Source organism: Leptonychotes weddellii, chromosome 13 (assembly GCF_054177405.1).
Source record: "Leptonychotes weddellii isolate Sample4059 chromosome 13, ASM5417740v2, whole genome shotgun sequence".
Classification (NCBI taxonomy): Eukaryota; Metazoa; Chordata; class Mammalia; order Carnivora; family Phocidae; genus Leptonychotes; species Leptonychotes weddellii.
Window position 1 is genome coordinate 63,126,620 of NC_138381.1, and position 14,475 is coordinate 63,141,094.

Here is a 14,475-nt window from a genome sequence, read left to right on the forward strand (position 1 = left end):
CTGCCATATGGGCCACGTTACATTATACTTCAGAGGCTGTTTCCCTTTTTCTGGATCACCCTGCCCTGCTTTTCTCTTGCCCCAGGGTAATGCAACCCTAACAACCCTAACAACAACCCTAACGACCCTAACAGGAGAACTAGCAGCCACACAGGCATGAACCTCTATGACAGGCCTGCTACGTGCTCGCACAAGGCTAAAGGCTTTATGTATACTTTCTCATGAAATTCTCTCAACACTCTGATGAGTCTAACACTTTTACTACAAGCAAGCCAGAGAGATGAAGAATTTACTAAGGCCTATAGCCGGGAAGAGCAGGAGGTTTGATATGAACCCAGGGCTGTCTGAGATGGGCCAGGCCTTGGATTTTGGGAGGCCTGGCTGGGAGTTTGAGGGATCTGGGTAAAGGGAAGAGCAAGAGGAAGGGAGGGATGAATCAGCGGCATGAGAGAAGGGTTAAGGGGGCGGAGAGGGGCACTGAGTCACGTCTCGGCAGCCCTGATTGGGACAGTTTGAAGAGAGGAAGCAGGATTATTTGCAAAATGTCCCCCTCTGAGGTTTAGGAAGTTGCGGGGAAGGGCCCGGGATTCTGGCCCCGGTCGGGTGGGTTCAGGAGCTCGTGGGGGCAGGGGCATGACTGACAAGACAAGACCTCCCAGGCTGTCCTGTCTGCAGAGCCACCGTGCAGCACTGGACCGTGTGGGCCCAGAGCCGAGCGGGTTGCCCAGACAGTGGCACCTCTCCTTCTCCTTCCCTGATGGATCCGTGGGTTCCGGGGAGGAAGCGTCCGTTCAGACAAGGTGAGTGGGCCAGGCGGGTCTCCTCTGCGAGGTGGGGCTTTCCCTCCGGATGTGAGCTAGTAGCTGCAGGAACAGCAATCCCCGGAGCAGGGAACAGGGGCTGTGCTCCGACTCTGTGCGCTGAGTGGAGCCAGGCCCTTGCTGCTTTATCTCGTCTAACCCCAGTAACATCTCAGCGAAGTGTGACCAAGATTCCCATTTTACAGAAAAAAGAGACTAAGGCTCAGAGAGGTCAAACAACCAGCCCAAAGATGCACAGCAGGGAGCAGCGGGGCTGGGGCAGGCACTCGGGTCTCTCTCTCCCTGTTCAGCCTCTGCCTTCCTCTGCCCTGGGGTTGGCTGTTGACCCACCGTCACGAGCCCTCCCGCATCGGCCCCTGGGGACCAGCCAAGCGGGAATCCTGCTCCAGGCCTGACACAGACGGCGGAGAGAGAGACCCTCTCGGGCGGTACGTACATACGTCCTCACCCAGCCTGGCCCAAGTCACATCCGTGTGATTTATGCTGCAACAAGCCACTATGTGTGTTTAATCCGGAGGCTGTGATGACCGCCGTTTCGGCCTGATTTATGAGGCTGTCGTTTTTTTATATGAAAATCACTACCTGAAAATATCCATCCTCCTAATATTGACGGAGTCGGACCATTTGCTTGAGAGGCGCCGAGAGAAAAAGGGAGCCCTGCGTTTTAGCCTCTGGGGCTTGTGCTGCAGGCTGCTTGGGGAATGGCCGGAGATGCACACGTGGGGAGCCCCACGCCCTCCTGGGAACGCACGCACACGTGCACGGAGCCTCCGCGGCACGTGCTCACACCTATACACACGTGTTCATGCAGTAGGCGTGCCCACATGCGTGCGCACATGTGAGGGAATGCGGAGTCACACACACGTGTGCTCGTGCTTACACTCAGCCACGGTGCATGCACACGCTGGTGCACACATGCGCGTATGCCGTGGTCATGCCTATATTTACATGTGCGTGCATGCACACACATGCACAGGGAGGCACCCGGTCACACTCATGTGGGACCATGCATTTAACCATGTCTAGTGCATGTGCGTGTTTGTATAAACATGTACTCAAATATACTGGTATGCTCATCCATGTGTGTCCACACTGCAGGCGTGCCCACACACACACTCACGGGTGCTCGTGCCTATATTTGCACACCCCTCCAATACATGCACACACTCATACACTTGTACAATTTCATGTCCCACACCCCGCCCCTGGCCCACACCTGCAGGTGTGGAGAGGGACTGAGTGAGGAGACACAGAGATCTGGGTTCAAATCCCGGCTCTTTCCCTTCCTAGCTGTGTGGCTTTGGGTAGGTAGATATTTAACACTCCGGGCCTCAGTTTCCCATCTGTCCAAAGAGGACATGGAAGCCAGCTCAGAGTGCTGGATAATTAAGAGAGACCACATCAATGAAGAGCCCGGTGCATAGTAGGGCTTAGGAAATGATGACTCTTTGAACCAGTGGCTGGACCCTCAGGAGCCATGACTCAGGATAGTGTGGTTGCTTCCCAGCTTTGCTGTTCAGGCCTGATTAGGTCCTTTGTCCTTGTCCTATATGCACCTCACACTCCAGCTCTACTCAGCTCAGTAGGCCTTTGGAGCCTCTAGGATTTTAACAATGATGTTCCCACTGCTTGGAACGCCCTTCTCTTACGTCTCTCCAGAAAACTCCTACTCATTCTGCAAAACCCAGCCTAGGAGCCATCTCCTCCAGGAGGTCCTCCACGAACACATCCCCCTCTATGCACTCTGGTACGTAGCAATTACTTGCACAGTCATACTCTTTAATAAGGGATTCGTGCATGAATCCACTCCTAGGATCGTGCTCTTTTCACATCACAAAATTAGAGGCCTAATGATAACAGTAAGGGCCAGCGCTGGCTGCTTCCTCCTGGGCCCTCTGCTAAACACCACACCCTCACCATCGAACTCCTATCCCATTTTACAGATAAGCAAGGCGAGGCACAGAGAGATGAACCGGTGGGCCCAAGAGGCCTGGCAGGGAGGAGCTGAGCCTGATACCTGGAGGACTCCAGCATTTGAGTCTTAGCCATGTACTGTGGGGGGATGGTTCAATGATGGGCTGGCTGGCTGGCCGACTGAGTGAATGAATGAATGAGGGACAGCCCAAAGGAATGAATGAATGAATCAAGAGACAGAGAGGCAGATGCAGAAACCAGTGGCTACTTTACCTCCTCATCGTGGTTGCCCCCGACAAGCCTCCTCAATGCCACCAACCCCGAGGCAGGTGCTGCAGCCCCCTTCCCTGGTCAGGCGGCCCTAGCGGCCCTGGGCAGCTTTGATTTCCTGATGGACCCCTTCTGTCCCCCAGCCTGTGACTCCTGTTTTGTCTAGATGCCAGGGGATGCCGGGCCATGGCTGTCTGTGGGGTGTGGACGGCACAGGACCAGCCAGGCGCCACCCCGGTGCCCAGCCCTCCTGCAGCTGATGCACAGGAGTCCATCCACAGCGAGTTAACCCTCACCTTGGCCACTGCCTGCAGCCTTCTCCCGATCTGCAGCGAGAGGGAAGTAGGTCAGCTGGAGCCTCTCGCCTGAGACGTGGGCCCATAATTCACAAGGGGAAGGCGTCAGGGGTGTGTTTTGACTACAGAGTCATAAGCTCCGGGATTCGGGTCTGTGAGTGCTGTCCTGACAGATAAATTGGTTGGAATTCAATTGTCTGTGACGGGAGGGCCGATCTCCCCAACTGCTTTCTGCCTGGGACTTTGTGGCTCACGGGACGGAGAGCGGGGAGGCCCGCAGGAGTCCGGCTTCTGGCCAGCGCCCTGCCGCCGTCCCTGGAAGCCAGTGAACGCGTCCCCCCTTCTGCGGGTGCAGAAGGTGGGAGAGCGGCGCCGGTGAGGAGGCCTGCACTTAGGGACTCTGATACTTGGCTGCTTGGTTGCTGTCTTGTTGTGTGACCTCAGGCAAAGCTTTTCCCTCTCTGGGCTAGTTTAAAATGTGAGGGTTCATTATCTCTCCTTCCTTCCTCCCTTCCTTCCTTCTTTCCTTCCTTCCCTCCCTCCCTCCCTTCATTCATTCCTCTCCTGGGTGCTAAGAGGATATTAAGACTTACAAGGGGTCTAGTCCTCAAGGCAAGGCACTCAATCATACATTCATTCATTCAACAAGTATTTATTCAGGACCCACTCTGTGCCTAGAGCTGGTAAACAGCAGGGAACTGGGAAGACAGGCCCTTGTCCTCGTGGAGCTGCCGAGTCAGGCGGAGACATGAATCAGGTCAACCCCCCAGTGCAATCATGAGTACAAATTTGGCTGGATATGCTATGAAGTAAAAACAGAGGAAGAGAGAAGCAGGGGTCCCACTTGGAGAGGGTGCTCAGGAAAGTATCAGAGGAGACGTTTAGGTTGCATGCCTATGGGTGAATTTGGGGTGAAGAACATTCTAGGAGGAAAGGGGCCCTGTGCAGAGGCTGGGACTCCAAAGAGGGTGCTGTGGCTGTTCCAGAATTTCTTGGGGGTGAGGGAACCTCTTTTTCTGCATCCTCTGCTTCCTCAGCCTTCTCCTGTTGGCCTGGACCTTGGCCCACCTGAAAAGATTCTACACTTCAGTGCAGTGGAAGGATTCACCCATTTTCCTCGGCTTCTTCATTGAGCTGACTCTCCCCCTGTCATACCCCAGAAAATGACAAATATCTCAGGAAGCAAAAGAAATATCATGGGGAGCAAAAGGTAGGCAGGCTTAGGGCCAGGTGCAGGTTGGACAAACGGCCTGGGGAAGGTCCCTGGGGACTGCCAGGGGTGGGGGGCGAGGAGGCTGGGACCCAGGGTCTGTCTGTGGCTGGGTGATTGCCCACCAGGGCCTCAGTGTCTTCATCTGTAGATGGGGAGCCCTGCTGACTGGGTGGTCCCTTTCACCTCCAGTAATTTTCCATTGCTGAGCGGGGCTGACAGTTTCCTGGCACGTCCGACTTCTAGAAGCAGCAGAGGGAAGGGCTGTGAGGCCGGCCTCAGTGTCACCCAAGCCCTGGTCTGAAATGCAGCTCTGCCCCGGTCGGGCTGGTTGACCAGGAGGCTCTGCCAGCTTTCACTGACCTCTGAGGCTCTGTTTGCCTCATCCGTGAAATGGGCACCATCTACCAACCATGATGGGTCATCGTGTACGTTAAGCACAAGGACACAGCATTTGTCCAAGGGTGGTTTGCATTTCACCCGTGAGTGGGACAGGAGGTGATCACAGTTTCTATTTTCCTGGTTTATGTATTTGTTTTAATATCTATTGGACACACATCTAATGAGCACAGTCCTACCAGTGGTTTTGTGGATGTTATTGCTTCGGATGAGACTCAGGTTGGAAAAAATGAGTAAATTAAAAAAAAAAAAGAGGGGCGTTTTGGTGGCTCAGTCGTTAAGCGTCTGCCTTTGGCTCAGGTCATGATCCCAGGGTCCTGGGATCAAGCCCCGCATCGGGCTCCCTGCTCTGCAGGAAACCTGCTTCTCCCTCTCCCACTCCCCCTGCTTGTGTTCCCTCTCTCGCTGTGTCTTTCTCTGTCAAATAAATAAACAAAATCTTAAAAAAAAAAAAGACAAATAAATAGTTGGGAGGGTATTTGAAGGGGGCCGAAGTGTGTTAGGTTCTGAGGGTGTTCACATGGAGCCCTCAACATCAGGCAGGGGCTTAGCAAGGCCTGGAGGATGGACCATGGCTGCTAGATGAGGAGGAGGAGGAGGGGGAGGAGGATTTTTCTGGTTGAGGTGACGGGGGAATGCTGGCTGCTTTGGTTAGATTGCTGTGTGGCTCAGGCCAGGCCCTCCCCTTCTCTGGGCTGGCCCTCACTCACTCGGAGATCTCAGCGGACAGTGATGCCCTACGATGGCCTACAGGTCCTGGCCTGCCTGTTTTGCGGAGGCTCCGAATGATAAGGCCTTGTGCAGGCAACCTCTGTCCTCTGGCGCTCGGGAAGCTTCTGGTAGAAAGAGCAGGACAGAGTGCAGCCATGGGAGCATCTGGTTAAAGCCTGGCAGGGCCCCGCCTCTGGGACCTGGACCCAGTAGCGCTTCTGCCAACCCTGGGTGATTTATGTATCTGCCCTGAAGGTCATGATGCTCGCGCCTTTTCAGCCTGGGAGGTCAGGAGGGTACCAGCAAGAGGGTGTTTAATGAGGTAGGTAAGTATTAGGTGAACGGTGGTGATGGCCACAGGCTGGGGGCTGCTCGGAGGGCTTCTGCCAGCTGGGAAGCGTGAGGGGTCCTGGCCCTATCCGTGTTTGTGGTGGCTGCGTCATCTCCTGGCCCCCCACTCCAGAGCCCGTGTCTGAGCAAATAACCCACCCGAGATGGGAGAGCCGAACCCTCAGATGGCTTTGCCTGGACCAAACTCACGCCTTGTTCTCTCCTTCTCCAAGGAACAGTCTTCCATGGAAAGGAAGGAGTCCAGGCTTAAGGGTGCAGAGTCTTGGATTCCAAGTCCTGTCTCACTAGCTGCGTGATAATTGGGCCACTCTGAACTTCAGTTTCTTTCTCTGTAAATTGGGATAAATCAAATGCAGCTGAGAGTCTAGAAGGAAAGCCAGCTTTGGATGGAGGCGATTGCCTTTGGGAAGAACAATATGCATCAGAACAGGGAAGAGCAAGCCCAGGGCTGGATGAAGCTGGTGAGTCAGCTGGAAAAGCCCACAGCTTGCCTCGCAAACAGTGGGTGCTCACTTGTTTCAGCTCACGCCTGGTCTTGAGGCTTGAGAAAGAGATCTCGGGGATCCTCAAAAAGAGGCCATGATACGGTAGGTCAGCAAGAAAGGGCATCCCGGGCAGAGGGGAGAGCACATGCAAAGGCCTGGAGGTGGGGCGGATTCTGTGCTCGGTTAGGAAACCATGTCCTGTGTGGGTGGCAGGAGCGGCGGGGCAGGGGTGCAGGCAGGGCGCCTGGTGAGACCAGACAGAGGAGGTGGGGCGGGACAGTGGGGGGGGGGCAGCTTGGCGGGAGGAGGGGGCAAAAGCAGATGAGTTTCCCTTCTCTTCAATTTTCAAAATCCCTGCATACACTCCCCATGTATGTAATTTTATAAACCTGCGTAAATGTCATGTCACCCCTGTGTTTCTCTAGGGCTGACAGCTTTATTTCCTTTTTTTCTTTATCCTCGGCTTCTTCCCCCGACCCCCCACTGAACCCCTGCCACCTCAGACCACCTGCCCAACAAGGTTACCCAAGTTAACAGCCTAGTCTTAATTCCTTTACAGTTGTCATAACTGGCCCTGTGCTCACATCATCATAACCAGACACACACAAATACCTATGTGAAATTTTGTGATTGATGTGCCGTTTCCAGCAAGGGGATCCTATTGCTTTGCTTCACCTTGCTCTTCCCACTCAAAACGTCTCCTGTAATCTCTTGAGCCCACCAGGATAGCCCTGTTCCCTCTTGTCAAGGGCTCTCTGATGTTCTGTGGCATGGCACTCACTGGTTCCCGCCTGAGAGCATTTGTGTGGTTTTGCCTTGCTGATTATTTGCCATCGCAAATGATGCCGCAGGAAACGTTCTCGAGCACGTGGCCTTAAGAGCTGCGCGTTTATTTCTGTGGGAGAGGCTCCCAGGAGGGGGATTCGCAGGGCCCTAAGGTAGATTTTCCATTTTCAGGGATGTAGTACAATTGCTTTTCTCAAGGGCTGTAACACCTTACATCTCTGGCAGTGATGATTGGGAGGGCGTTTCTTCCCTAGTCTAGTGGGGTCATTGTTGCCAGCCTAATGGGGGTCAGGGATTTGGGTTTCCCAAGAGTCTCTCTGCACCCACAGGGAGGAATGGGTTAGAGGTGAGAAGCACTGATTCAGTTGATTATTTGATTGATATATGCTAGACTGTGAACCCTGTGAGGGTAGAGTCTGGTCTATTTTCAGCCCTGGATCCTCCAGTAGTAGAATATACAGAGGAGGTACTCAGTGAACATAAGTTGAATGGAAGGAGGGATGGGTGGATGGTGGGTGGATGCATAGGTGGATTGATGGATAGATGGATGGATGGATGGATGGATAAATGGATGGATAGATAGATGGATAGATGGATGTAAGGATCGATGGATGGATAGATGGGTGGGTGGATGGATGGATGATGGGTGGATGGATGGATGGATGAATGTGTGGATGGATGGATGGATGGATGGATGGGTGGATGGATGGATGGATAAATGGATGGATAGATAGATGGATAGATGGATGTAAGGATCGATAGATGGATGGATAGATGGGTGGGTGGATGGATGGATGATGGGTGGATGGATGGATGGATGGATGGATGAATGTGTGGATGGATGGATGGATGGATGGATGGATGGATGAATGTGTGGATGGATGGGTGGATGGATCGATAGATGGAAGGATGGATGAATTCTGAGAGCAAGCCATGTTTTTTGGGAGATTCCATTTTCCCTAGTCCTATGTGTGGACAAATAAAAAAATTAATGAATTATCAGCTCCACCCCTCACACTGAGGTAATGGCAGCAGGACAGGCCATTGGCAGGGAGTGGTAAAATGTTTCTGAGTGGAGAATTGATGAGCAGTTGTGGGGATTATGGACAGAGTGATTTGATTCATCTTGCCCTGCTGGTGCTACTTTGAGACTCAGGGTGCAGCATCAAGCATCTCTCTCCCCAACACCTCCCCTGCCCAGACACCATGTCTTACAGCAGAGGAAGGGCTGTTGAGGGTTAGAAATAAGGCTCCTGGGGGGGGGGGGCAGCTGTGGACTGAGAAGCTGGAGAGATGCCTCTTTTCAAGATTTGGTAAGAGTAACCAATATTTATTTACTGAGCACTTAATGTGTGCAAGGGACCATGCCTCGTATACATCTCATCACCTCCACAACGGCCCCATGGGTGGCTACTCTTACTATGGCTGTGTCACAGATGAGAAAATGAGGGCTCAGGGAGGTTGGGTCACTGGTCTGAGGTCACAGAGCAAGGAAGTAAGGAGCTGATAAAGCCTCGACCACTGATTTTATCCACTGCTCTTTGCTACTTCTTGAAAAGTCTGCCCAGTGGTGTCCCATCTCTGCAGGAGCCCAGACTCCTCCCCCTTCCCATTCTGGCCTCAACCTACCTACTTGGCAGCCCCAAGCAATCTTTCCCAAAGACCCAGGCAGCTCCAGCCTTTCCTTGCCTCCTCTGCCTTGCAGAAGTATATGGTGGCGGTGGGGCGGGCCGCAGAGGTATATGGTGGTGGTGGGGCAGGCAGGATTGTGGCCATGGAGAGAGAAGAACCATATTCTAGTTTGGCCTCTGCCATTCCCTAGCCTCAGTGTCCCCATCTGCAAATTGGGGTGATACCTACCGCTGAAAGGATGGTATGAGGAACTGCAAGGTTGCTGTGTTCTTACAAAGGATATTGTCATCCCTGACCTGACCCACTCTGTGAGGCTCTTGGGGTCACCCCTACGATGGCCCCACAGGGCACAAATATGAGACCATGACTTCCCATGTCACTCTCATCCTCCCAGATCATGCACTCAGCCTTCCTGCAACCCACCTGCTTCTATCATCCCGACTTCTGAGACCTTGTCTCTTGCCTTTGTGCTTTTGTCATGTGTTACCTTGGACTCAACACCCACACATCCCTTCTCTGACTGCTGTTGGCTTCCCTGGGTAAATACTCTTTCTCGAACCAGTCTAGCCTGAGACCTTTGGTTTAAATGCCTAGGGAGGAATGCTTTCCTGCATGCTCACCGAGTTTCATTCATTCATTCATTCATTCATCCACATGTTCAGTCATTTGCTAAATATCTACTGAGGGTCTACTATGTGCCAGGCGCTGTGCGGGGAACTAGGGGCACAGCAATAAAAAACATTCAGATAATTCTCACGGAATTTATATTTTTCAACAAAGGCATAACAAAAACTTTGTAAGCGGGATCTGGACAGTTTACAGCCTTAGTTCTGAGTGGTCCAAGGGGTAGATGAATGAGTAGGGGTTGATTAAGCTCAATATTAAACAGAGTGTTCTGTACCTGAAATGGGGAGTGAGCTCCCCGTCATTGGAGGCACCAGTGAGGGGGTTGGGCTTTTAAAGCCTTCCCAACTCTTGGTGTCTGTGACTAGGGACTGGACCCCGGCCAGCATCCCCTTCCACTGAATAGCCCCAAGCCTTATGGCTTTGAGCCCATTTGTGCTCAGGCTCCCAGTGTCACACTGGCTTCTGGCTCCTCAAACCTGTTGGGTTCTGCCAGGCACCCCCCCATCCTTGGGCTAGGACGGGCCCCACTCGGCCTGCCTCCTCCTGGGCCCGTCCTGTTTACGAGGCTGTTGTCCCCGGTTGCTGGGGCAACGCTGGATCCATGCCCCACTCGGAGCCCACCGACTTTGGGCCCTTTCCACGATTTTTGGACACAGCAGCTGTGCCTGCCTCCCGTCTGGGCGGGCCCCTTGGGTCGAAACCCAGCGACGTGTGTGTTTGCAAGCACCCTGAGCTCACGGGACTCTGGGTTTTCCCATCTAGCTCCAGCCAGGGGACCTTCTTCCTGCTGTGTCGGGTGGAGTGAAAACTCAGGCTCTGCTGCTGGGCTCTGTGGGTTTGAATCCCACCGCCATTGGCAGCCGCCTCAACCTCCCCGTGGAGCTGCTCGACCCCAGAGCATCTGGACTCTATCTGAATTATGACAAAGCTTTTGCCTCTCTGAGGGAAACTGGCCAGGCTCGGGTGATAAGGAAGTCCTCTCTGGATGAGGGAACAGAGCCCACCGTGCCTGTCTCGACATTTCCACCTGAGTGGGCTCCTCCTTGATTCCTGGCAGGAGGCTGGGTGTCCATGGTGACCGATGGGCCCAATTATTCCCTGAGACCCCCCCACCCCCTGCAACATGACTGTCATTTCTCTGCTGCCCGTCACCTGACCCTGTGCCTGAAATGGGGCTGGTGTCCAGGAGGCCTTGTCCTTCTTGAGCCTCTCCGTCTCCTAGACCCTGTGGGACCCGGGGTCTCCCCACCCATCCTCAGCGGGACAGAGATTTACAAAGCGCCCTGGATTGGGAGGTGGGGGGCCTGGGTACCACTTCACTTTACTAAAAACTCACCGTTTAGCTTTGCATCGGTCACCACCCTTCTCTGCGCCTTAGCGTCCTGTCCGAGGTGTGGGTGAGCTGAGAGAATCCTTTTTCTTTTTCTTTTCTTTTCTCCCCCCATTTATTTGCAGCAACTTTCTTCCTGAAAATGAAATCTTAGGTGGAATAGTATGAACAAGAGAGGGGCAGACCGGGACACAGGAGGGATCTAGAATATTCTTCCACAGAGAGAAAGGCGGAGATGGGGGCTGGCAAGGAAAGGGGCCGAACAGGCAAGCTTTAGAGTCACCGCCCCAGACCCCGCGTCCTATGAAAGCCAGCCTCTGCCTTGTCCCCTTCCATCCGGCTCCTGTCGTCTGGTTAGAGCCAGCTGGGGCATGGGCTCTGCGAAGGTGAATGCCTTTGCCTTTGAACAGGGCCTTCCCAGAGACCATTGGCAGAGAGCCCAGGGAGAGGGGGCTCGCCGGCGGGGCTGGGGACCACTGGCGGAGGCGTGAGCAGCTCCTTCCCGGCACTGAGCAGCACGTTTTGTTTATATTGGGAGGGTTTCTGACTTCACAGTGAGAGTATTTTGGGAGAGACTGTCTCTTCTACATCTGGATTGGGCTGGGGACCAGCTGGGGCTCCTGTGTCTGTGTTCAAGCTGTTGTCACACGTAGGGACAGGCTGCCAAGTACCGGGACGGGGGCTGCAGCTGGAGGAACTCTCTCCCTCCCACTGCTTTCTGTGAGTCCCTTGGTGTCTTTAGAAGGCTCTGGCATGGGCAGCAAGACCCAGGGGCCCTGGATTTGGATGCCAACCCCTGCGCTCTCACCTGTGGGACCCTGGGTGAACGGTTTTCCCTAGGGAGCCCCGGGTTCTCATCTGGAAGATGGGGTGACTAGCAGGGAGGGTGAAATGAGACCATGCCCCAAGACATTCAGGGGCCAACAGCGGTGAGCGCCTTGTCTCTGCCACACCTGGGGGTTCTGCACAGCAAGCAGAGTGAGGAGACGGCCATAGGGACACTGGCCGTGGGATTCTGTTCCGGGTCATCTTTCCCTGGTACACTCACTTTCTCAGACATACACGATGTGGACACATATCCGTGTCGAGATGGACACAGACGCAGATGGATTCACACACGCTACGCCGGCCGAAGTGCGAGGACACATACACACACTCAATCCGATTCAGTCCAATGAGTCTATCTGGAGCTGGTCATGCTAGGCAGTGCTTCCCAACTCTGAGAAAGTGCCTCCCCAATGTCTGGTCTACTGGGGGAGGCAGATGCTTCAGTGGGCCCCAAGCAAGGCACAAGAAACACAATCATTCCGATCGGGGGAAGGACTGTGGTGGGATTAACGGCAGGTGTGGTGGGAAAGGGGGTTATCATAAGATGGGGGGATCAGGGAGGTACCCTATCCCCATACAAGGCCACACTGAAACCATGAGAAGGAGCTGGTCATGCATGGAAAGATCTCAGGTGCAGAATGTTCCGGAAGAGGGAATGCCCCCAAGCACTTTACACCAATATGGCGGTAATGGTTTATTAAGTTCCTATGCGGTCCGGGCCCTTTACGTATTTTTTCTTCAGCAACCCTCACGACAGCTCTACGTGTCCTACTTTGAAGCAGATGTTTATTGAGCACGTACTGGATGGCAGACACAGGAGATGCCAGAGGGAGCGAGACAGCAGGGGTCCTTAATCTTCCCCACGTGACAGCTGGGAGGGCTCAGGGAGGAGACAGAGCCCCAGGACACGGCGGGATTTGGACTTAGCAGAAGTGGCCAGGAGGTGACTGTCAGCCTGCCTCAGCACCCCGATGCTGGAGTTCCCGGGGCGGCGTGAGGGCGTGGACCGGGGGGTTTCCTGGTTGGGGAATCTGGGGGGCAGCCTTGGTTGGGGTGTCAGTGATGGGCCGCTTGACTTTGTGGTTTCTGTGAAGGGCGTTGTTTTGTGGCGGGGGGAGGGCAGAGTCAGGAGGAGCAGGGGGATGGAGAGAGCCACCAGCCCTGCCTTGGGCCTCAGTTTCTTATCTGTAGAGTGAGCGGGGACTAAAGGCCACCACACCCTGAGGACGTGGCACTGGAACAGCGTGCGGTTCTGAGCCAGGCCGCGCAGGGAGTCCGAGTCTGAGAACAGGCCAGAGGCTGTCTTCACACTGCTGTGTGAGCCGTGCGTCCACGTGCACACTCATGCACGCTGAACTCTGCAAGGTTGATAAGGTTACCTCCATTTTACAGATGGGGACACTGAGGCTCAGGTCTCATGGCCAAAGTCAAAGAGCTGGGAAGTTGGAGCCGCGTTAGGAAAGCCAAGTCCAACTTGTGGTTTGCGGGAGCCCTCCCTGGGTCCCCCTGTGCCGCAGCCCCTCTCATTCTTCTTACACCCAACCACTCTCCTTTAATCCAGCCCCGAGCGCGCTGTGCGTGAAAAGCGGCGCCCTTCGAACGGCAGGATCCAGAGTCAGAATGAACAGGATTCGAACCCAGGACCATTCGGAGAGAGGCGGAGCCCTCCCGGCGTTTCTATCAAGTTCAGCCCCCGCGGACTCCCTTCGGCCCCTGGTGGGTGACGCCCTGGCGTGGACAGGGGCGAGTGGGTGGGGCTGTCCCCGCCTCTTGGACCACCTTGTCCTCCAGCGGGGACAATGCGGGGAGCGCAGAGGACCCCAGTCACTAGGGCTCAATCTCCTCCAGAGTGGCGTGCAGGGGAAGGTGCCCTCACTCGGCATGGCTACGGGAGAGCCTGAGCGCCGGAATCAGACAGACCCTGGTTCACATCCCGCCGTGTCCTGGGGCTCTGTCTCCTCCCTGAGCCCTCCCAGCTGTCACGTGGGGAAGATTAAGGACCCCTGCTGTCTCGCTCCCTTTGGCATCTCCTGTGTCTGCCATCGAGTACGTGCTCAATAAACACCTGCTTCAAAGTAGGACACGTAGAGCTGTCGTGAGGGTTGCTGAAGAAAAAATACGTAAAGGGCCCGGTCTGCATAGGAACTTAATAAACCATTACCGCCATATTGGTGTAAAGTGCTTGGCACAGCGTCCCGGAGGATGATGACAGAACCAGTAACAGTAATATGGAATACTGCTGAGAGTTACTTAGCCGAGGATTGAAGTTCTGCAGTAAGAGTGTGACGTACTCATTGCACGGGGTGTCTGTCATCAGCCAGAGTCATGCCCGATGCTTTGCAAGCCAAGTTCCCATGAAATCTTCCCCTGCAGCCCGGGAGAGGGAAGGGCACTTTTATTCTTCCCGTTTCACCGAGGGGCCAACTGAGGCTCGGACATGCCATGACTTGCTCCTCAGTTTGAAGTTGGGAAAGGGAGGAGCCGGGATTTGAACTGAGCTCCTCTGTAGAATGTCCAGGGGGCTATTTCTCTAACCTTGGTCCTTCCTGGGCCATCTCAACGGTTCTTGCCCCATCTTTACCCAAGGTCATTCTCCAAATCAACTTTATGTTGACTCACTCAAGAAACATCTTAGCCTCAGCCTTAGCAACAATATCCATGACTTCCCAGGCTTTAAGTGGTGATATTTTAAAAACATGTTAAAATAAATATTAGAGCATTACTATATACATATATATTTAAATTTTTTTTTTTTTAATTTACCAGCACTTCTTGGCCACTGGGATGTTTAAAACTCACTCGAGTTTTATTTTTT

General features: G+C 54.0%; 1 long non-coding RNA gene across 1 annotated transcript; it reads left to right on the forward strand.

Annotated features, from left to right (window-relative positions):
• The first annotated feature begins 512 nt into the window (after positions 1-512).
• On the forward strand, positions 513-14,464 carry LOC145716708 (uncharacterized). The gene is made up of 3 exons (XR_014139505.1): positions 513-800; positions 13,222-13,376; positions 14,427-14,464. It is a non-coding gene; the product is annotated as an uncharacterized LOC145716708 (long non-coding RNA).
• The last annotated feature ends 11 nt before the right edge of the window (positions 14,465-14,475 follow it).